Genomic DNA, 22,198 nt, shown 5'->3' on the forward strand with positions numbered 1-22,198 from the left:
TAAAATCAAAATATTCTCTACCATAGACTGGTTTACAGCTGCTGTGGGCTTTAATGTTGTTAACAATATTTGTGATTGCAGTAATAGAAATGTAGTCAGGGAAGAAAAAGGGAAAAACCCTCTTATTTGTATTCGGAACTCTAACTTTAACAATGCGGTTAATTCTTCTGCAACTACTGGGAAAAAGAAAAGAAAGGAACAAATCTGAGAAAAGAAAATTAATGTGAAAAAAAAAACAAAACCAAACCTCCTCTGCATTTAATTAATTTTAAGGATGTGTTATAAACCCACCAGCAAAGTGGTGCATGACTGTGACAGAAAATTTGGATCAAAATCAGCATTTTGATATAGTCTGTTATTATAGAAATAATGTAGCTGACCATAGAGAAAACCAAAGGAAAAAAATACTCTCTTTGACTATAGGGAGTTTTAAGGCAAATCTGATAGCTGAGATTATTATTAAAGTGACCGTGGGTTGCAGACAAGGGTAGCAGCATTACTGATAGGGAAGTTGCATAATGTTAGAGTTGTTCAAGTCCCTCTATTTTATCCTTCCTAATGCATCTGTCAGAAGAGCACAAATTGTTTCCCTGCAAGAAGAGGAAGGTGTGCCCACTACTTGTGGTTTGAGCAAGGAGGCCCCTTTCCAGTTTATCCCATGTATTCCTTTTTCCTATGTCTTCCTCTTCCCTGTGCATTTTTCATTGAGCATTTTGATAGCCTCCTCATTACCTTTCCTTCACCACTGCCTGATGTGAAACTTTATTGGACATTTTTTACTTTGGCTTGGCTTCCTGTTTGCCAGCTTCTAAGAAACTTTAACTTGAACTTCCTTTCCTAGATTTGCTCCTCTGCATAATTCTTGCCATCAGATGAAGATCTGCTCATCTTGCTTTCAGTAACCTCTTTGTTGCTCATGATGCCACTTTTCTTTTCATGCAACTAATGTCATCAGCCTCCCTGAAGGGGTTTCAATTCCCCTAAGATTTTTACAAGGCATATGCCTACATCTGAACTGGTCATCCAGGCTGCCTTTGACAACTGTTTGCAGGAATAGACAGTACTGTTGTGACCCATCTCTCTGAAAATAGCAGACAGTTAGGGAATAGGTTGGGTGAAGTCCATATTAGCTGTGTTGAGATAAACGCTTCTTGTTTATTCCTTCAGAAGGTAGGATAGATAAGAATTGCAACAAGAATTTATTAAGAATTCTCATAACAACAATTTGATTTCTAAGAATGGTTAAAGAACCTAAATAAACAGCACAATCCCTGATTTTTATTAGAAATATAAGTGCACTGTCCTTATACTTTTAAATATTGCTAAGAATGATCAGGAACATCTACCTTCCTTATATGATGATATGTTTCCTGTTGCCCATAAAATATATAATTCTAATCTTCATCTCTGACAAAAATATATGTATTTTAATAGAAACTTTATTGTATGCTATTAAAATAAGAAAAAATGATTTCTAGATGTAGAAAATTTATCTGCATATATTATAAAATTGTCTCTAATCTTGTTCATATACAAGTTTTTTACAATGCATCTGGTTAAGAGCTCTGATTGTTAAATTATTTTTTCACAGCAAATTAGTTTTGAACTTAGTCTCCTAAATTGGATGTTGAATTATTGGGTTCTGCTCAGTATACTACAGGACGTAAGATGATGACATAATATTTTACAATTTTTCAACCTGATGCATAACAGTTTCTTCCATACTTATATAACATACTTACTTATTTTACATACTTATGTCTGACAGTACATCTTCCTTCCTCTCATGATGGAACACCACCATGTCACTGTTGGCCCTTCAGCTCTATTCATGAGTGAGGTTGCTGCTGTCATCTTTCAGCTTACCCTATTTCAGCTCACTGAAAATATCATTGTGGTCTGTCTGGTTCATCCATTTAACTCAGCTCATTTTATTTCTATCAGCTTATCCTTCACTCTGGAGTATTTAATTAGTGCTTTGCTTTCATATCTCAACATAGCTCACTCCTTTCCTCTGTGAAAAATCGACCAATACGGCTACAACACTCAGCCAATTAATACATTCACAAGGTCCAAAGCAAAACTATGAATGTATGGAATATGTTGAATATTTCTTCTGGATATTTTTGCCTTTGTCCACATTCTTAATATTTATATTTTTCTCTAAAGTTAACTATTCTCAAAATAATCTCACTAATTTTAACACAACTTCCACATTACAGACGTAGAGATTAGCAAAGACAGAGAAGTAAAGTCTATAAGCATTACTACCAATGTACAGTATTCAGTACAGCACCATATGCATGAAACAGATGCTTTTCAAAGTTTCTTCTTTTTTCTTGAGTGCTTTTATGAACTCTGTTATTGCTGCATCTCCAAATCATAGTTGAATTTATGGTATATTTATCTTTGTAATATCAATGCAATGTAAATAAATGCAGTTGTTCCCATTCAACAGATGGAGAACTAAACAATAGAGAAACAAGGGTTCAAAAAAGAGCACTGACATCCAAAGCACAACTGAAGTGTCTAAATTATTAAAAACAGTGTCCTCAAATCCACATTTGACGAACCTTAACTGACTATATACATCATTGTGACTGATTGCATACTGAAATTATCAGTTGGAAAACTACAAAATAAGGAACGTTTCTAAATTTGGAGCTCAGGATTTAATGCAACACTGTGTAACAGTGGACATAGTATAGTCAAATTTTATAGGACTGTGAGTATGACAAAAAGTCTCACAGAGCAGGAATAAACATACAACAAATCTCACACACTAATTTAATATTTACAATTAAGGAATAAAGTTACTTAAAAGTTAGGAAACTAATCAAAATGATTAGCTAGCTAAAAGGGTAAAATTCTTACATTTTTATACCACCTTAGGACCTCAGATCATATGTATAACTCATCAAAATATGCTTGTGAAAGGACAGTGCTCTTCAGTTTTTCTTCCCTAAGCTCATCACTGAATAGCAGAGGAATTATTAAAAGAAAAAGTAAAATCATCTCTCAGAAATGGAATTGAGCTTTTTAACTAATTCAATGGGACTGTAGTAAACAAAAAATCTGGCGCAAGTCTATAGATCAAATACATTAAATTTTTTTTTTTTTTTTTTTTTTGCATTTGTGCTCATAGTGGGGAAGATTAAAGAGGTACCTATAGTCCTGAGGACACAATTACCATTGTGAACTGGTAATTGGAGAGACTGATGCCAACCAATTTGCTACTAACATAATGGAAAGTGACAAATGGGCAATCAGCTGTTAAACTGGTCTCTTCCTTGCTCCAGCAGACCAGTAATTCTAACTTGCTTATCAAGAAAATTGCTAAGTGTTAGTATAAAAATAATAAGTAGAAAGATGAGAAAAGATATTATGGAAAAATCAGAACAACTTTTGTAGAAGAAAGCCATACTTCGCAAAATTATGGAAATCCTCTGAAGTCAAAAGGATCATTTAGACAGTGTTGACTCAGACTTATTAACTTGAGTTTTCAAAGGTAGATGAATAATATTAATGAAACAGAATTGTCATGGGGTAAAAGTAAAGCCTCCCCCAGATTATTTGGTGAAAGATAGGAAACAGAGTGGGATGAATAATCACGCCAAGGATCCATCAGTGCTGTAGGGATCTGCTCTGAAGGGAATGCTGGGGTTCATAAATGCCTTGGAAAGGATAGTGAGCTGTGAGGTGATTTCTGTAATGATACAGAGTTAATCGTGATAGCAAAAGCATAAATTGGATGTGTGGAGTGACAGAAAAGTCTCATGATATTTAGCAATGATGTGAGAGAAGAAATCAATGTCAATAAATGGAAAGTCACACACTGAGTAAAAAAAATAGCCATCACTGTTCATGCACAGTGCGGACTCTAAATTCACCATTACTACACTTAAAAGCCATCTTAAAGACCCTGAGAACTTCAGTGAAATGTTAAATTGCTATGTCTTCTGCAAGAAAAAAAAAAAAAAAAAAAAAGACAAAGTAGGAATTATTGGGAAAACTATGAGGAATTTAGAGCTTGAGATAGCTACTTAAATCTACTGTACACCTCTATCTGAACAATAACGTGGATTGGGGTAATACTTTTCTAAAAGGCTATGATAGAACTTGAGAGAGCACAGAGAAGAGTGACGAGAATGAGCTGTACTACAGAATGATTTCTGTACAAACAGAGATTAAGTAGATGGGTCTTTTCGGCCTGGAAGAGATACGATTGAAGGAAAGTGATAAGACCTGCAAAATGAAAAATAAATAAATATATATATAGAAGAAAAGTTTGGAAAAGAGTAATAAAAAAGTATTATTCCATTTCTTATAGCGTAAGAATTAAGAAGGCATATATTAGACTTGGAAGCACATTTTCACAAAAAAAAAAAAAAAAAAAACAAACAAACAAAAAAAAAACCAAAAAACTGAAAAAGAAATGGAAGAGAGTTCATCTGCATTTTTTAAGAATCGTGACTGCAGCTTCTGGTTCCCAAAGGTGCTGAACTGCAAGAATTGGGACTCTACATCAGAATAAAGGATCATTTTACTTGATCTATTACTTATAATCTTTCCTTAACAATCTATTAGGTTATATTTATTCTAGGCAACTAAAGAGAGCCAGGACAGAGACCAAGTCCAAAGAATTTAGCTTTACTGACAGAAGTAAGGCCATACCTTTTGTCTAAATAAATCGTGCCCTGGCTTTGTTAGTTCACTAATAAAGGCGCAGCCTCAGTGCCCACTGTGTGGTGGGAAAGGTAGGACTTTGGCCCCATTAGGAAAATGATTACATTCTAACACTGGACTACTTTTTTTTCCACTTTATGCGATTAAAATAAAAAAATAAAAAATCTGGGAGTGAGTTAAATCCTTTATTTCTTTTCAACTGTATCGTATATATATGCTTGGTTTGAAGCGTGAGATAATTTTTCCTTCTGCAGATTTTTCATTCAGCTGTAAAAATGTGCCTAGTAAATTCTCTGCCTTTTTCTAGAATATGGTTAGACATCATCATGTGTGCATGAGGAATGAATTCTAGTGTAAAGGAAGTGAGATTTGTTCAGATATAGCAGATGATTTGTTTGGTTCACATCCAAATTACCATAATTTGAACTCAAGTTAGCTCAGAAACAAAACTAACTACAGATCTCTCACAAGGATTTTGTTCCATTCCCACCCATGAATTAGAGTAGATCTAGAAACAGAAAGAAAGCAAATGTTTGTTCCCACGCCATTGTTGCAGTAAAACAAAAGCTTCCAAACTTTGGAGGAATTTTGAAAAGCTATTATATTTCATGTTTCACATGCTTGTTACAGATAAAATTGAATTATTCTATGACCTTTTCTTAGGTCACAGTAATTTCCACTTGATGGATGAACTTTCTTCATTCTCATGGGCTACTCTCCACGTGTATTATCATATTTCTAATTAACCCATTTGTTTATCTCGCTCTTAAGAATGCTTTACATGCTCTCTCACAAACCATCATGGTTTCAGACCACAACTTGAGAACTAATGACTTATCAGATAACTTAATTTTATTTTTCCTGCTGATGCCTGTACTTCAAGCTAATCCCAAGAACAGTGTAACACTTGGAATTTCAATATTTAACCTGATCACAGAACTTGGAGAGGGTCTCCAGACAGCAGATCACTTCTCAGAGCTTGGTTTGGCTGCAAAGCTAATGTGGGCCAAAGAGCTGCATGCCTACAGACATATGTTGTGCCTGGATTCATGCATGCTTCTCTCTGGTTGACACTCACTGAAAACTTGTTTCTCTGCCTTCCTTATCATTGCACAAATGCCAACTATCTACACTTGCTATTCCTCTGATGATAATTATTTTTTGTCACAAGAGCATTTCTCTGATAGTGGTGTTGATTATGACATTATCCTGAAGTATGTTAAAAATACAAGAACCTGTGACTACAACACACAGGACTTGAAAAGCATATATGTTTTTAAATACAAATTACTCATATCTCTGATTGAAATTGGATGATTTCAAGATGCTTAATAGTTCTGTAAAGCAGGACAAGAAAAAAGCTGTCACTTTAACTACATGCCACTATATTTTCAGAAAAACAAGAGCATTGTAGAAATGCTGTTGATGCAAGTGACTTTGTCAGGAATTGTTTAAATGTTTCAGACAACAGTGGTGAAGATATAAAAGTAATAAAGAATGAAAAAAGTATCACAAATGAGAATATAATCACAAACATTTAGATGGTTGTGTGAAGATGCATGATTGAATTCATTCTTAGAGTAGTCATCTGAGTACATACTGAACTGTACAAAACACTCCCTTTAAGAAATTATTAAGAGGTTTAACTGTAACATAAATAAGAAAGTGTCATGAAGTGTTTGGATATGCCTCTAACAGAGAGGAGATAAGCTCAGATAAGAAAGGAATTGGAAGAATTTTGTCTAAGGACAAGATGTATTATCCTAAGACCCTAAAGTTATACATGTGATTAGGGCTACATTGCTAGAATAACATGAAGTTTTTTGGTAAGTCTACATTGCGTTATTGTTGTTACATGAATTATAGCTGTTGCTTTGGGCAAATCTAAGAATTTGACCTTCACACATAACACAATTCTGATTTGTTGATTCAATTAATACTTCTCATAAAGCAAGTTCATTTGTAGCAGATGTAGCACCCGCTTCCACATTCACGAATACAGACCTTTTAGGCAGTACATTTGATGTGATTCTTAGAAGCATGAGCATGGTTCTGACACATAAGCAAGTATTTTCGTGAGACTCCAGGACAAGGGGTTAAGCCCAGGCGGCAGGCCTTCTTGAAGTGGTATGTCCTGAATATGTTGTTTTGAATTGGAGATTTACTGCAAATAATTTGTATCTGAGTTTTCCTGTTTGGCCACCTCAGGCTTATAATTCACATATCACTTCTGATGTGACACTGTCTGAGTTGTCCCAAAACAAGGAATTGTAGTCACTTAGCAGTTCCCTTTCCACGAATATACACAAATTGTATGATTTCCAGTGATCAGAAGATAGCCACAGAACAGCAGAAAAGTATCTATAAAAGCAGAGAAAATGTATCTATTTTATACTTCCTTAGAGAACCCTTAAAGTTTATCTACCTTGTGCTTTCTTTGAAACCAGAAACATAAGAGCAATCAAGAGAGTCCAGAGGAAACTGGCAAAAATGATCAGACCATTGACTAAAAGACTGGTCTGGAAGGAAAAGCTGAGGTACACAGTAATGCATAATCTGGAAAAACTGGTGAAGATAGTCAACTCCAAAATATAAATCAGAAAATAGATGAAAAATAAATATTGCTAAGTCTGCCATCTCCAAGACTAGAAATAATAAAAGTTTTAGACATAACGAACAGTTAAATGCTGGAGTAGATTTCTCAGGGAACTTATGGGATGTCCATCACTGGAGATTTTTAAGAATTGATTTAGAAAAATATCTGTCATGAATTATTTGGACAGAGCTGAACCTGACTTTGGGCAGAGAGATGAGCTGGATGCCCTCTCATGAGGTCCTTTCTCATCTTATTTTCCATGATTTTGTGATCATAGCACTCTGTCTGAACAGATGTTTTCGGGTATAAGACCTTGCTAATATGACTGTGCAGTATTTCAAGGCCAAAATGTTGCCTTTGCTGAATTAATGAACCCAACCAGAGGTAGCTTGAGGGTAACAATACCAAAATCCAGCAAGGCCTGTAGATCTGCAGTTTAACCTTAAATAATCACCTTAGATATTGAAAAAACACACTCTGAAATGCAGGCTGGGTACAGCATCTATCAGGAGCCCCTTTGTGCTCAGGGGTCAGCTAGGGAAACGGGCCTGCTAACTGCTGTCAAACACCATCCACAAAGGAGTCACACGGAGTGACACTTCTCCATCCCGGGCACCACACATTCTTTCCACAGCTCAGCGCATGTGACTGCTTGGCATGGTCCGTGACAGCCAGCATTGCTGGGAGGTGTGAGCAGCTGCAGCAGGCTGTCCTCATGCTCCCTTTTTAGCTCCCTTTTTAGCTCCCTCTTAGAGCTTGCATGCTAGGGGTTACACACCTATGTGCTGAGTGCTGGTGACATGGCTCTGTGCATGCAGGCCACAGTCTGACGTTTTCTGTTATAGGGGTCGGCTTTCCAAACCTGTCACTTCTTTGATAAGCAGCTAGTGTTGCTGTGCTATTTCTGGGTTACAGGGAACTCCTAGGGAACACTACAAATGCTGTAGCATTACCTCATGTCAGCTGAAGTGTCTGAGGGGTGCAGTGCACTGATTTGCCAGGGAAAGAGAACTGGGTCAGAAACACATTAAATCTAGTAGGCATGTCAGCCATCCTTCCTCTGGCATAGCTGCAGAAAGTCGTTGATCTCTGCTATGGAAGAGACAGCTGAAGCATGGGGTAAGGCACAACTGGTGCATAAGGACAGCAGTGGCCCAAAAGGCTGCCTCAGATCCTCAGACCCTAAGGATGGGAAATGGATGGCCTGTGGAGCTCACACACGCTCAAATTCCCACCACAAAAAGATTCTTAGGCTTCCTACTGCACATCAGCTCCAGCCTCTGATAGTGATCTGTGAGACATAACAGCTGAAACCTGCTGGATCTTAAGTGTCCCACTGCCATTCAGTCTACATACTTGAAAGCAGTTCAGCTGCAGTTTCTGTGCCCAGGGTGGGCGGAGCAGTCAGCAAGGCAGATATCCTTGTTCAAGGACAGTTAGATCATCCGAATCCCCAGTAGTTATAGGGAAGAAGCTGGTAAAGTCCTCTACCGTGGCAAAGATCACAAGTTTTCTTGAGATCTGGCAACAGGGCTGGAAACATCCATCCTTTCTCTGAAGCACACTGGCTTTGGCAAGAATTTTGAAGGAGTATGCTTGAATTATAGTACTATGGTATCTTGTTTAATTTATCCCAAGAGAAACTGTGGACAGTAGAGAAATTCAACATGAGGATTTCAAAGCACTGTATGATGCAGAACCTGTTGCCCTGTAGTACTGTTCCTGCTTCCATGTCACAGAAAAATATATTTCTTTCTCTAATTAACAGTTAGCAGCATTTCTTACAAACCTTCACACACGTACGGACACAATCCTGCATGTGTGCCTATGCAAAACATTTGAGAGAAACTGAATGACAAATGCAAACTGACATGAACTGTGAAAAACAAAAGTAGGTTATGGTGCTCCTAAAATGTGACTTTGCTCCAAAATGTACTTAAAGACATTTTTACTTTGTAAGAAAATTATGCAAAATTGACATTGTTTCATATAATAAAAATGAAGAGCACATTTGCCATTGTATTAGAACCCTAGCCTTGGAACAATCTTCAAAGATAAATAAAATGGTTATCATAAGGACAATGGCTCTTGGTTCACTGTGCTGAGCATGGAAGAATGCACAAGTTGCATTCTCCTCAGAGCAGAAGTGGATGCTACTTTTCCTCTGCTTCCTCCCTTGGATACTGAAGTTCATGACAGAAGCTGTTTTTTTCACCCTGTTTACCTGGGGTAACAGACATTTTTTCCTAGTTCCTAGTGGATCTCACTAGGATCTCCCAAGGATAGCAACTGTGGTCAGGCTACAGGGGATAGGACCTCAAAATGTTTTTACTACTTGTCCAGAGCTCTGTCAGATACTTGTAATGGCCTTGTCAGAATTGGCAGATGAATTAAATGTCACTTAAACTCATTTCCAGTTTCTGTCTTCAATTACTAAACTACTTTGTTCTGAAATATGTTACAACACTCCTGATTGGCTTTTTTTTCCTAGCTGCTCAGCTGACCTGTCCTAACAACGATAAAATGGATTGACAGTAATCTCCTGCTGGCATCAACAAGATTACAACAACAAGTCTGCGTATCAGTGTGCTTTATTAAGTGGTTGTACTGATGTCTAGAGGGACTTTGTGTGTTTGATTCTGGTCTTTACTGAGTAAAGTGTTGGTCACAATGAAATGTGATCCCCGCCCCAAAGTACTATATTTTTCTGTAGGGTTTTAAAAGCAATCTTATACTCCCTTCTATAAACAGTTTTCATCTTCAGAGAATAACTTCTTTTTTTGTATCATTTGCAAAATTGATAATCTTTGCTCCGTACTGAAATCAAGCATTTAAAAAAGATAAGGTTTTGTTAATCTTTAAAAGCTCGGCTACAGCATCACAGAATTATATGACATGTTCACTTCCCTTTTACTTCTCTGTGTGAGCTTGACTGCAAGACCCACATTGTTTTGCCTATAGACAAACAGATGGACTAGCCTTGTGCCCGTGCAACAGCACTGCTGACAAGTACAGTCAATAAACACAGAGGCATTCTTGCTCTGTCTCATATTTAGGCAATATACTGGTCACAACAGACAGCACTTCCAGAGAATGTCAACAAGCTTTGAGTCCATGTGACCAGGTTTGGGGTTTATCTTTGTTGAAACTTTGATTTAAAAGAAAACAAAGCTCAGGCTAAATCCCCACCTGTATAAATTGATGTAGGTTCATTGAAGTCGGTTTACACCAGCTGAGAATGTAGCGTCATGTTTGTTGACTGGAAACTAGCTCAAATATCTTATCCAGGCTAAGCATAGATAAAATGATAGCTTCTATTTTGACCAGAACAGCTGAAGGTATTGCTTTCAGCTACAGAAGGTATTTCTGACAAGAGTATGAGGCAATGTCTCTCACAGAGGTTCCAGCTCACACCTGGGAGTGTTACAGCATGTCTGAAGACATTTCATCACTATTTTAGCAACAGGTCTAAACTGTGGTGTCATCTTGGGAAGCTCAATTTCAATTGTTTGAAAGTAAGTTGGATAACGTGGTGTAACTTTTCCTTCTGAAATATTGCAGCATCTACTGTGGAAATAAAATAAAAAGGAAAGAAGTAGTCTGAAAATGATTTAAAAATGATAAACAAATTCTATTTTCTTCTCTTTATATTTTTGGTTTTACCAGTCAATACTTACTATCATTACTGTAAGTTACGTGCTCTGACTGTCACGGACTTGAATGTAGTTGTAATCAGAGGAATCTTTAAATATCCCCTGGAGCATTAACACTTACAGTATTTACTGGTGTTATTAAGTCTAATTATTTTGTGATTGAGATCAGCATTTCCTAGCACTCATGAACACTGTAGTTTTCTTTCACATAGGCAGAACAATGTTTCCTAAAAGAAAAAATTTCACCTGCTTTACAGCCAGATGTCATTGAACTTTCTGACTAGACACAGTGTTCTTCCAAAGTGGATATTTTTTTGGTGATACTCTTGGGTGGAGGGCAATGTGAAGGAAAGTTGACAATACGTTAATGAGTGGCCGTCCTAGTTTCATAAGGGCTCTCATTAGGCTCTGTTCTCTACAGAAATACTTTGGTTGGGTGTCTACACATCAATAACTAGATATTGTTTTAATCTGATATTGTTATGTTTGAATAATCAGCCCACAATGCATTTTAGACATTTGAGAAATAAAGGTCTTTCTGTATATATTACCAGTACCTCCCATATTATGAATTACTTCAAATATAAGTTCTCACTACTTTAAAAAGATTTTAATAATCATAAGAGTTGTCATTGGATCTTGCTTCCTAATCTGTTATTTTGCTACTGAAAGATAAGAATAATCTCCTGTCATGTATCATTATCCACCGGAAGAAAAAAAAAGAAAAAAAAGAAAAAAAGAAAAAAACATATAGTTCTCTAATACATCTACACTGAGAAGGAGCTCTAGTAATGGACTTCACCTTTTATAGTCTTTTCCAATGGCTTCTGGCACATCTCTGTTCAAAGTGGAGGCAGACTTTAAAACTTGGATGGTCACCCATGTGGCTGTCATACAAAATGAAAATCTGGCTCATGATAATTTTTCAACCAGAGTCTGTGAATGGCTTAGGGATTATTGCTCGGGTGTGCAATTACTTTATTATTGAGGAAAAAAAAAAAAAAAAAGGCTGTAAGAAGAGACAAAGCACCTACATTTTTAAAGACTAGTTATGTCTGATCAGATAAAGAGCTCCAAAATACTTGACTTAGTAAAATTAAAACTTTTTGACAAAGTTGTAGGAAAATAAACATTGTCTATTTGATCCCCTAGATTACACAAAACCTGAAATGATATTGGTTGTTTTTTGAGAGCACTACATTTAACACAATTGCGGTTTACTAACAATTTTCCAATTTGCTTTCATTTTTCCAAGCATCTCTACTTCACTGGGCATCCCCACTTTAGATTATTTGTTGATTAGGTAAGTGGTGGACTTCTGCCAGTCTGGAACTTGTCATGTTTGCTAACTCTGTACCTTTGACTGTTCTGAACTCATTTTGCTTTGTATTGTTTGGAAATTCAGCATGATCTGATCTCCTATTCCAAATCAGTTAAAAAAACAGGAACAAATTTGATACCTCCCTTGAGAAAATAAAATAAAACAAAAGTCATCAACTACATAATACATCATTACGTAATATCTAATAATTACCTTGGATTGTGATATTACTATTAGGTTTTATTCTATAATACTTATAATCTCATTCATCGCATTAAGACTGTGCTAGTGCACAATGCATTCAGCATAAAGCATAGTACAAAAGCTTGATCGTATTACTATATGCCAAAAATTACAGAAACAAAAATATATCTTGGGAGAGAGAGAACAGGTAGATAGGAATCTAACATTCTGTTTGTTTTTAATAGTCATGAACTGAGGGAAAACAATGCAAATTCTCAGTTGGATATGGTTTTATTTTGCAACAAAGCAAGATGCAGAGACACCTGGGCTGACAGAGATATGCCAGCTCAGAACATGGATCTGCTAAGGCAACCTTGTTATGCCACTGAGCATGAACTAGAAAATTGCCCTTAGATAAAGCTTTTTATCAAAGGTGTATTGATTCATCAGCACATGCTGAATGTTTCCAGGCTTCTGTGTTACACTGCAACTGCTGCTACATCAGCAAAAAAGTTCAATTAAATTTTGCACAAGCTTCAGAATTTCTCCAGATGATTTGCTATACATAATAATAATGAATGCTGTAGAAAGAACTTCAGTCTCCATTCTTATTAATAACTAATTCCTTTGAGAGATTTGAAGACTCCAGAATATTTGTTCCATCCAAAATTTCCCTTTACTCTTTTTTTTCTTTCATCTACAAATCGCTGTCCATGTCTTTCCTCACACCATGCATCAGCCACTACATCCATCTCTTCTCTGTCTACCACTGTTCCTGCTGCCTACATGGCTCACCCTTAATTGTTCTTAGTATCAGCAATCTCATTTCTTGCCTTGCTTCTGCCTGGCAACAGATCCCCACCGTAATCACTGTTGATCTAATTACTCCTTCTAGATTGGCATTTAGAGGAAATATTCATGTCTTTAGGAGGATCGATTAACAGCACACCTCAGAGAGCAGTGCTACTGCTTAAGGGGAGAACAATTAGTATCTTATACAAATGGACAACTTCTGAAGTGATTAAAGTGATCTGTAAAACTGTCACACTAAGTGAATGCTCTCAAAGGCCTTTGTTCCTTTCCAAAAAGGCAAAACCACAAAAGATAGTACTGTAGTTAGCAAAACTGATATTGAAATTCAAGAACTGGGCACATTTCCTATTGCTGTAGCAGCTATGCATTGTTTAATCCTTCTCTTTTAGCTTGATTCTTATTTATAATATTGAAGGAGCAGAATATCCTTCTCCTGATAAGTTGGAGTGGGAAAATTCAGAGGAAATCCCCAAGCAGGACAATGATTCACTGGTGATGACTCATTTAGGATTTGTCCCCTGCAGTGGGTGTTAGAGCAGTATTGGGCAGATGGCAGGGCTACTGGTTTGTGTGGCAAAGAGCCAAGCAACAAACCCAAATATTTCAAGCAACTACAGAAGCCAAAGCAATTTTTGTAAGAACATGTTACTATGTACCAGCCATGCCTTGTCGTCATGTTTATATATGCGCAGATATACTATATATACATCCCAACCTCCAGTATTTTCAATTAAAAAAATCATTTTTTTCCAACAGACAAACTATGAAGAGATTTTCAAATGGTGTTTTGGTGTATACTGGCTAGAAGCAGCCAAAAAGTGCTGTTAGCTGAGCCAAACACCTAAGGTTCTCATTTGGTCTCTGTTTCCACTGACAGGAGAGATCCATGGATGAAACAGCAGTAATTCAGTACATCATGAAGGATCTGTATATAGCAGCAAAATACGTCTGCATCTGACAGGAATTACATTAAGGATATGGAGTCTATGAAGAAAATATTTTGATCAAAAAACCTCTTGTTAGTAGAACAAGCTCTACATATAGTTTTGAGTGAGCTCAATAGAAATGAAATACCTTTTTCCTCCATTAACCTAAAAAACCCAATTTGGTGTTCACAGCCTGAAGTCATTTCTAGAAATAAAACTCATTGTACAGAGGCAAAATATCTGTGAATTACATATTTTTTCTTGTGTGCCAGTTCTTGGCAGATAATTTTATCTCTGCTTCAACAGTGCTGGAGACAAAAATATTGTAATACTTATGCCCAAAGGATACATTACACTTTTAGAGTCTTGCAGCTATGGGGTAGGAAAGCCATCATACATATGAAGTGTGAAGAAATCATATTTGGACTACTGAGCATAGAAATAAACAACATCAATAGCTTCTGTGCCTTTTTAATTCCTTTAGTTTTAATGGCCTTTCCTTCCTCTGAAAATATTTTTTATGCACATGTGTATAGCCAAGGAGAAATTAAAGACAGAAACTTGTAAGGGAATTCTTCTGCTATGCTCTGCCATAGTTAAAATAACAAAAGTTTTGCATGAAGAGTTGGCCAATTCCTGCAAACCCTTTATCCCATGCTAAGCCATAGTACTTTCAAACATCAAGTTACATTTTCTGCAGTTGCTGTTAGCTTAGATAAAAGTAGCTGGAATGAGAAAGCGGGAGTTATGAGATACCAGTAAATGTCTGTGTTAGCCAGTGTGCCAACTAATTCTAGCTGGAATCAGTGTTGGTTCAAGCACAGTCAGCTGACCCACACTATTGCCATGTACTAGTGGTAGGAACAGTGAGATCTTTTGAGGCAGATAGCTGGAACAGGCAATCCTAGTATGCAGATGACCGAGTAAACATTTAGACTGGGGAAGAGTGAGCCATATTTACACATCTGTTTGTAGGGTCTGTTCTTTTACCTGTCAATTGCTATGAAAACAAACTTTTTGCAACATGAATAGGATGATCCTTTTGGAGAACAACAAATTCCTACTACTCGTGACACATTACACCAAGAATCAAATTTGTGGAACAAAAATTTATTCCATGAAATTGATAATGACTTCCTCTTCCAAAGGCATAAGAGTCAGATTCTGGATTCAAGTGTCCTGCTAAATGTTAATGAGGAGATTGCCAAAAAAAAAAAAAAAAAAAAGGAAAAGTAAAGGTCCTTTGTTATTCCATGCTGCTCCCCGTTCTACCCACTGGGCAGCACAACCTGTTGCTTCTCTGTTGTTAGGAGTACTTCAAGAAAAGGCCAAGGTGAATGTGCCATAGGAGTCCCATGTAATTGCCTATCATCACTTGTCTGTCTCCATAGACCATAAGTGTGGGTGCAGTTATCCTTAGGGTAATTGCAGTTCTTTTAGGACCATGATCATAGAATAACAGAATGGTTTGGAATGGAAGGGACCTTAAAGATTATCTAGTCCCAACCCCCTGCCGTGGGCAGGGATGATATACTGACTTCTTTTGAGTACACCAGTTTGAACAGATGTTGGACTGGGATATTTGCCTGCAACACAAAGGGTTCTGATTGCATTCTGTTGTTTGCCCCTCCATGTGTCTGGTGCATCTGGTTGCAAACCAAGATGTCAGCTTTTATGGGACAAAGAAGTCATTTCTATCTTATGATCTTAAGAAACATAGTGTGGAAATATTATTCCTTGCATGGCTTTACATAATTCTTTGAAATATGCTTTTAAATATTTGGAGTCATCTAAGTCCTCTTCAGAGAGCCAGGTCAGATTCAGGGTCACTAAAATTTCCATTCTGAAAGGTTTTTTTATAATTATATCTTTTTCTTTTTTTTTTTTTTCCTTCAGTACTGGAATGAAATGTACAAAAATATAAAGAATTTGTTGAGTTAGTGAGAAGTAAGACAGATATGTAAAAGAAAGCAGCGGTAATGGATGCATGTTCACCTTTCTATTCAAATGGCTGAATGTTTTTTAATGGGTGTTTTCTGTGAAATTGTGAATAAAAAAAAAAGCTTTAAGTGATATATGGCCCAAAAAAATTAATTTAAATATTTCATTGAAGAGCAGGCAAAGCTTTATTTTAAAAAGGAAACTGTAGTCACAATTCTAACACATACCATGTTCTAAACACAATTATTTCCTCACACAAATTGTTTCTGTGGATTATTTGTATTATAGAATCCTCGTCAGCCAATTCTTACAATGTCAGAACACAGTGTATAAGCAGTATAAAAGTAAAGGCTGAGAATTGCTGGCTGTTTAATTCTTAAGGTATGCTTGCAATACAGTTCAAAGGCAAGTCTGCTGTTCACATAGTCATAGTCAAGTCGATTTGAAATGGTCTATGTCAAGTTTAGAGAATAGCACAAATGACCTATTACAGACCTTGGATGAATTGTGCAGTTAGATGCTATGTCCCAAGATTTTTGGAAGCCACTGACAGAATCTGATCTGCATAGTCTAATGCAGAGGTAGAGAAATTTTCCTTGCAAAAGACTGAAATGGCTTTCCAAACATTTTTTGAACATCATAAAATAGTATGTATCATAAATTCACAAGGCCAAGCATTATATGAATTCACAGGCTTTATTCAGTTTCCACCCTGGAAATCCCCTTCAGCTGGAAAGTTTTCTGCTTAAAAGTTCCCTTCTTAGTAGAAGCTAACTCCAATGCATATATACATGTTATAACAAATAGCAACAGATTCTCAAAAGACAAAAGCAAGAAGTGAAAAAAAGAACACAGAAATGTTTTATACAATAGTGATTTCAACTCATTATCAAAGTCAAGTGCTAAATCTAGGTATTTTGAATCTCAGATCTGCAATCAGTGTATTCAGAAAGGGAGCTTATTCATATCAAGGAGTGGTTTCACAAGAATATTTTGTGAATGGAGTTTGAGATAAGTATCCCGAGGTATAGCTTTAATTCATGTGCACTGAAAAGAAGCAGAACTCATCCAGCTACTGAACAGATAGAACATGACTGGAGAAAGTTCATAATTTCTAATCTTTAGATCAGAATATTAAGTTGGTCTCCAAGAAATTTATTGGGTGATATTGACAAGTCACAGCTATATGACTCTGCTGGTGCAGATACACAACTGTATACAAGCACGTAGCCAGAGCACTTCCCAAATGCAGCGTGGTATCTGTGGAATGCACCTTTTATCCTCAGCATACTTTCAGCAGCAAATGCATGTGTGCACCTGTTTGCTTTCCTTGTCTGTTCCCATCGCTGCTTCAAAGGATCTTGTACTTTGCAAGTGATCACTCTCTTGCTGTGCAGTCTGTGTCCTTGAGCAATTCCTGATGACTGCCATGGCAAAGGGCTACCATCTGCTGCCACACATGCAGCAACACACATTTGTGTATTATTGTTTTCACTTTTTCATTTTGCCCACTTCTTTCAGAGGTGAGCTACTTTCTCATCTATTTTAACTCGTTTCTCCCAAACAACAGTTACTCAGGACAAGCTCACACAAACCAGGCAGCACAAATCTCAGATTATTAGCTGCTTTACATGCAACCCACTACCTGAGGATGGAGACAGCAAATAAGTAAATGCACTAGCAGACAGAGAGCCCCAAGGAAATTAAAATACAAGCTGTTAAGACCATGTGATGTGATGTGAAATTGACCAAATGAGCTGATTTGACATATTGACTGGTTCCTGGCGAAGTAGTGTGGTGTTACCCAAAAACTGGCATAAGCTTCCAGGCAGGAAGTTGGGTGTCTCCTAGTCATTATAGTTCTACCAGTTTTAGGACTGGCAAGGATGACATATATATATATATTTTTTTTTTTTTTTTTTTTTTTTGTATAGACACAGACTTTGCTTCCTATGATTAACATTTTTTGCATTCATGAAAAAAATGCTTTTTATATAGAATCAATGTTTTTTTTTTGTTAAAACATGTAAATGTTGATGAAATTTTATTTTGAAAAAAAGAAAACGACAGAAAAAAAAAGCACTTTTAAATGTATGTGTGTCTTTTAACTTATTTTCACTTAAAGATATATAATTATTTTAAACTTAAAACTTAATCTACAAAAGAGTTTAAGATAAGCAAAATGCTTTTGACTTATATTTACGTCAAATGATCCATAATGAAACATTTTCAAAATTTTGTGATATAGTTTTAAGTGGTGTCTTTTCAGTATTAGTTATATATTTTTTTAAATTGACAGTTGTTGTGTTGTTTTTTTTTTTAAGGAAATAAATAGATTTTTAATGAGGATCTTTACTACTAGAACCTCAAGACCAAAAAAAACCAAAGTGCTCCCCAGCTGGAATTTATGATGGTGCCCAGAGGACCCTATGCATCCTAGGGTCTCGTATCCACCTCCTGCCAGCTATAACCACTCCCAACAGTTTCATTTTCATGCATCCCCACTCAGAAATCCCTGAACTTCTTCCGGGCCTTGTATCAAAGCTGATGAAATGCTGCCCTGAGCTGAGGTGATGAGAAAAGATATTTTTGTAAGTGGTTAATGTGCTGTGGACTGTCTGTAACATCAGAGGTATCTGAACAGTGGGAGAATTGAAACTTCTTAGCAGAAACTAAAAATAGAAGAAATATTCTGTCTAAAAAAAAAATGTGTATCCTGAAAGAATATGTAAGTAAGCAAAAATGCTGTATCATAGTCCATATTCAAGGTACACTTGCTAGCATATACTCGCATACACTGTACATATGAGAGCTTGTACATATGCATATATGTGCATATCATCAAAAGCTCCTTCTCAGTTGTGCCTATCAAAATGGTGTCTGTGGTGGAAGTGAACCATCTGCTTTACTGCACTTCTATTTTTAATAAGTGCAGTATGGCAGTTTAACACATGCAATGTCACTTCAAGCACTCCTCCCCCAGATGAACTCCAATATGTCACTGGGTTGGCCTACCAGCTTTACGTTGTCTCTGTAAACAGAAACCCTATCTTCCTGCAGTCTGAGTCAGCAGCTGTACTGGAGCAGGACCTATTTTTAAGTCTTACAGAATGTGTAATTTGATGTCGAAAAAGCCACGGGAGAGTATTTGCCACCTGACTCTGGAATGGACAACAGACCTTAAATGGGAGTTTCTACAAGACTATCTTCACAAACACAGATTAAACACTTTTCTAGCATTTGCTTTTCCAAGGCTGAGGAAAAGCCTTTTCCAAGGCAGAAAATGCTGCATTTCAAACTAAGTGTTCTAGGTGTTTTGACTCTGAAATTCTTACCTGCCTGCATGCTATTTTAGGACTGATGTGCAGTGTATGTATCAGGTTTTCATATCAGATATGCAATATGTACATCATATATACTAGCAGTAAGGGGATTTATATTTAAATACCATTCAAATATCAAAGGAAAAAAAATTCAAATGTGACTGAAAAGCCACGGAGGTATAAAAAAATAGACTGACAGGAGCATGAGCAGACCTACAGAAGCATTACGAAACAGCATGTTGACATAGAGCTGCTTGCATTCTGTATCACATTAGAAATTTTGCACACATTTTAGTACCCTCCTGCTGGCACGGCTTATCTGAATTCCCTTCTAGAATTACCATTAAGTGTGCTCAAGAAACAGCCAACAGATAATGATTCTTGTTGACATCATGTGAGGGCAAAGATGCTTGTGCTACGAACTGCTACAATAATTTTCCAGTTGTGGAACATGTAATGAGTATACCTAGTGGACCCTATTGCATTTTGATGAAAAAAATGGGTCATGTGTTGGCTTTCACTGCAAATGCTGATGGAACAGAAAAAGAGTTAATAAGATGACAGAAATTTCTCATAGCTGGTGATATGGCATTATTGACACTGCTATCTCCTTCATTCATTAGAAAAAGGTACAGGTTTATCAATATTTTTGCCTGTGTTTTTGTTGTTTGAAGGGTTAATGTCACTTATACCAAGTGACTTCTCCAGACAAAAACAGCACAATACTGTGTCACAAGTTATATTGTGTACGAGCTAGACAAAATGGAATTAACAATGTTCTCCACATCAACAGTGCACAGCATGATCTTGTTAAAGAATTATACTGCCTCAAAATCCTCAAACAAATAACATTATGCTATAATGGATTGTTTTTTACTTCCTAAGCAGAAGATGGTAGGTTTGTTTTTCCTATTAAACCTAATTTTCATTTCAGGCGGAAGATAAATGATACACTGATGTATTTACTTTTCTTGAAGTTTACAGCTGGGAGGAGGAAACTTATTTTGTGAATCTGTTGATGTAAACAAAGCTGACTCTCCTGATTCATAATTTATCTTTTTTTTCTGCTGCTTTGAAACTGAGTATTGATGAGAGAAAGTGTTGGTTAATCAAATGCACTTGCTGTTCTTGATAGCAAAAAAGAATGAATTGTTAAACAGACCATCTATTTCATCTTCCTTTGACAAACAGGAAAAAAAATTGTTCCTAAAATAATCATAACTAAGAATTCTCAGGATTTCTCTGCTGCAGCCCCCGAGCAGAAAAATTAACTGTTGAAGGGCATCTTGACCAAAACTTAGTCACCGACACTGTAGAGCACCTCAGTGTATAACTCAGTGATAACTAACAATGGTGATGTGAGCATGATTTCAACTCAGTTAAATATTTTATATCATTTTTTGTGATTTTTTCTCTCATTTAATGCTTCAATCTCTGAATGAAACAACATTTCCTAATTGAAAACAGAAATACATCTTTAAAAAAAATTTTTTTTTGAAACAAAGCATTGTAGTTTTAAAAGGAAAATTATTTAAAGTCAATATTTTACAAATATTAACATATCTAGATTATATTGATACCCTTGAGAATATATTTCTGAGGTGTAAAATTAGAAGTCTAATAAACATTATGCCAAATACTTAAAAACCTTTAGACACTTCTGGTCCCTGGTTTTTAGCCACTAATAACTGCTTTGCTGTATTGGATTGAGAAGGAAGTAATTTCCCTGTAAATTAAAAAGCCTTAAAGGCAAAATAAAAATATATAAGAGCTCATTTTATTCCTGATTTTCCAGGCTGTATCCTGTTCTGTTGCCACACTCCCCAATTTCTTTTCACCATGACACTGCTTTCTGCTAAACTAAAATCAATAACCATGTAGTATCAAGGATCTTGTCATGCTTGTTTTTTCTTTTTGTGATCATTCTTTCTTCATGATAGCACAGTAAAATAAGACCTTCAGAAACACTGCCATCAGCAGCTGCTTTGGAACAAAGCTAAATCTGAATAAATAAATAAATTAATGATGGTTACATCTTCCATGATTGTTTCCACTTTGACATTTTTTGTGAATTAAAATGTGAGTACCAGGGGTGTGTCACACTGTTTCCTGTTTTTATATTTCCACTCAGTTTCAAGGAAGTATGGTCCATTACAATACTTTGTATCATTATTCTTTCCTGAGAAGTGATGAGGGGAATGTTCTGTGACAAAGATCATCATATAGCAGTGCAGTGATGGTGTAGTTAGTTCTTCCTTCTAGTCTTTTGCTAAAGATCATAGATTTTACAGGACAAGAAAATATGGAAGCATGGATGTTTTCCAGAAGGTGCAGATGATCTGTCACAAACCAGCCCTAAGATTCCAAGAGGAGATATATATATAGAAAATATACAGATAATAGACAAATGTTGCTTGGGAATTCTGCTACATATTTACATATGTGCTCTAAATATTTTCTAAACACTGGGATGGTAACAAAATATGTGACTGTATATTCCTATCACATCCTTTCTAGAGAATAGAAGGAGATGTTCTTTCAAAGAACCGGGCAGCAAATGCTCATGTAAAGATACAGCTGATGGACACAGCACTGTCCTAGTGCAAAGTGAGAGCACTCATTCAGGACTGGGAGACTTCAAGCAGTTCTAGACTGCAAGGCAAAGCAGGGCATGCCTCTGCTTTTCGTCTGCTTTTGAGATCAACTGACACAGGCTGATCATGCCCATATAACATATGACTTAGCTCTGTGTCTCT

At 36.4% G+C, this 22,198-nt stretch overlaps 1 long non-coding RNA gene across 1 annotated transcript in view; it reads left to right on the top strand.

Moving 5' to 3' along the window:
- The window catches only part of LOC146545217 (uncharacterized), a 43,668-nt gene extending 27,002 nt beyond the window's left edge, over positions 1–16,666 (top strand). Inside the window, exons 4-6 of the long non-coding RNA XR_014881600.1 lie at positions 9,774–10,797; positions 12,191–12,238; positions 14,130–16,666. This is a non-coding gene — a long non-coding RNA (uncharacterized LOC146545217). The remainder of the gene's footprint in view (positions 1–9,773; positions 10,798–12,190; positions 12,239–14,129) is intronic.
- The last annotated feature ends 5,532 nt before the right edge of the window (positions 16,667–22,198 follow it).

This window comes from Meleagris gallopavo, chromosome 1 (genome assembly GCF_905368555.1).
Source record: "Meleagris gallopavo chromosome 1, MGAL_WU_HG_1.1, whole genome shotgun sequence".
Classification (NCBI taxonomy): Eukaryota; Metazoa; Chordata; class Aves; order Galliformes; family Phasianidae; genus Meleagris; species Meleagris gallopavo.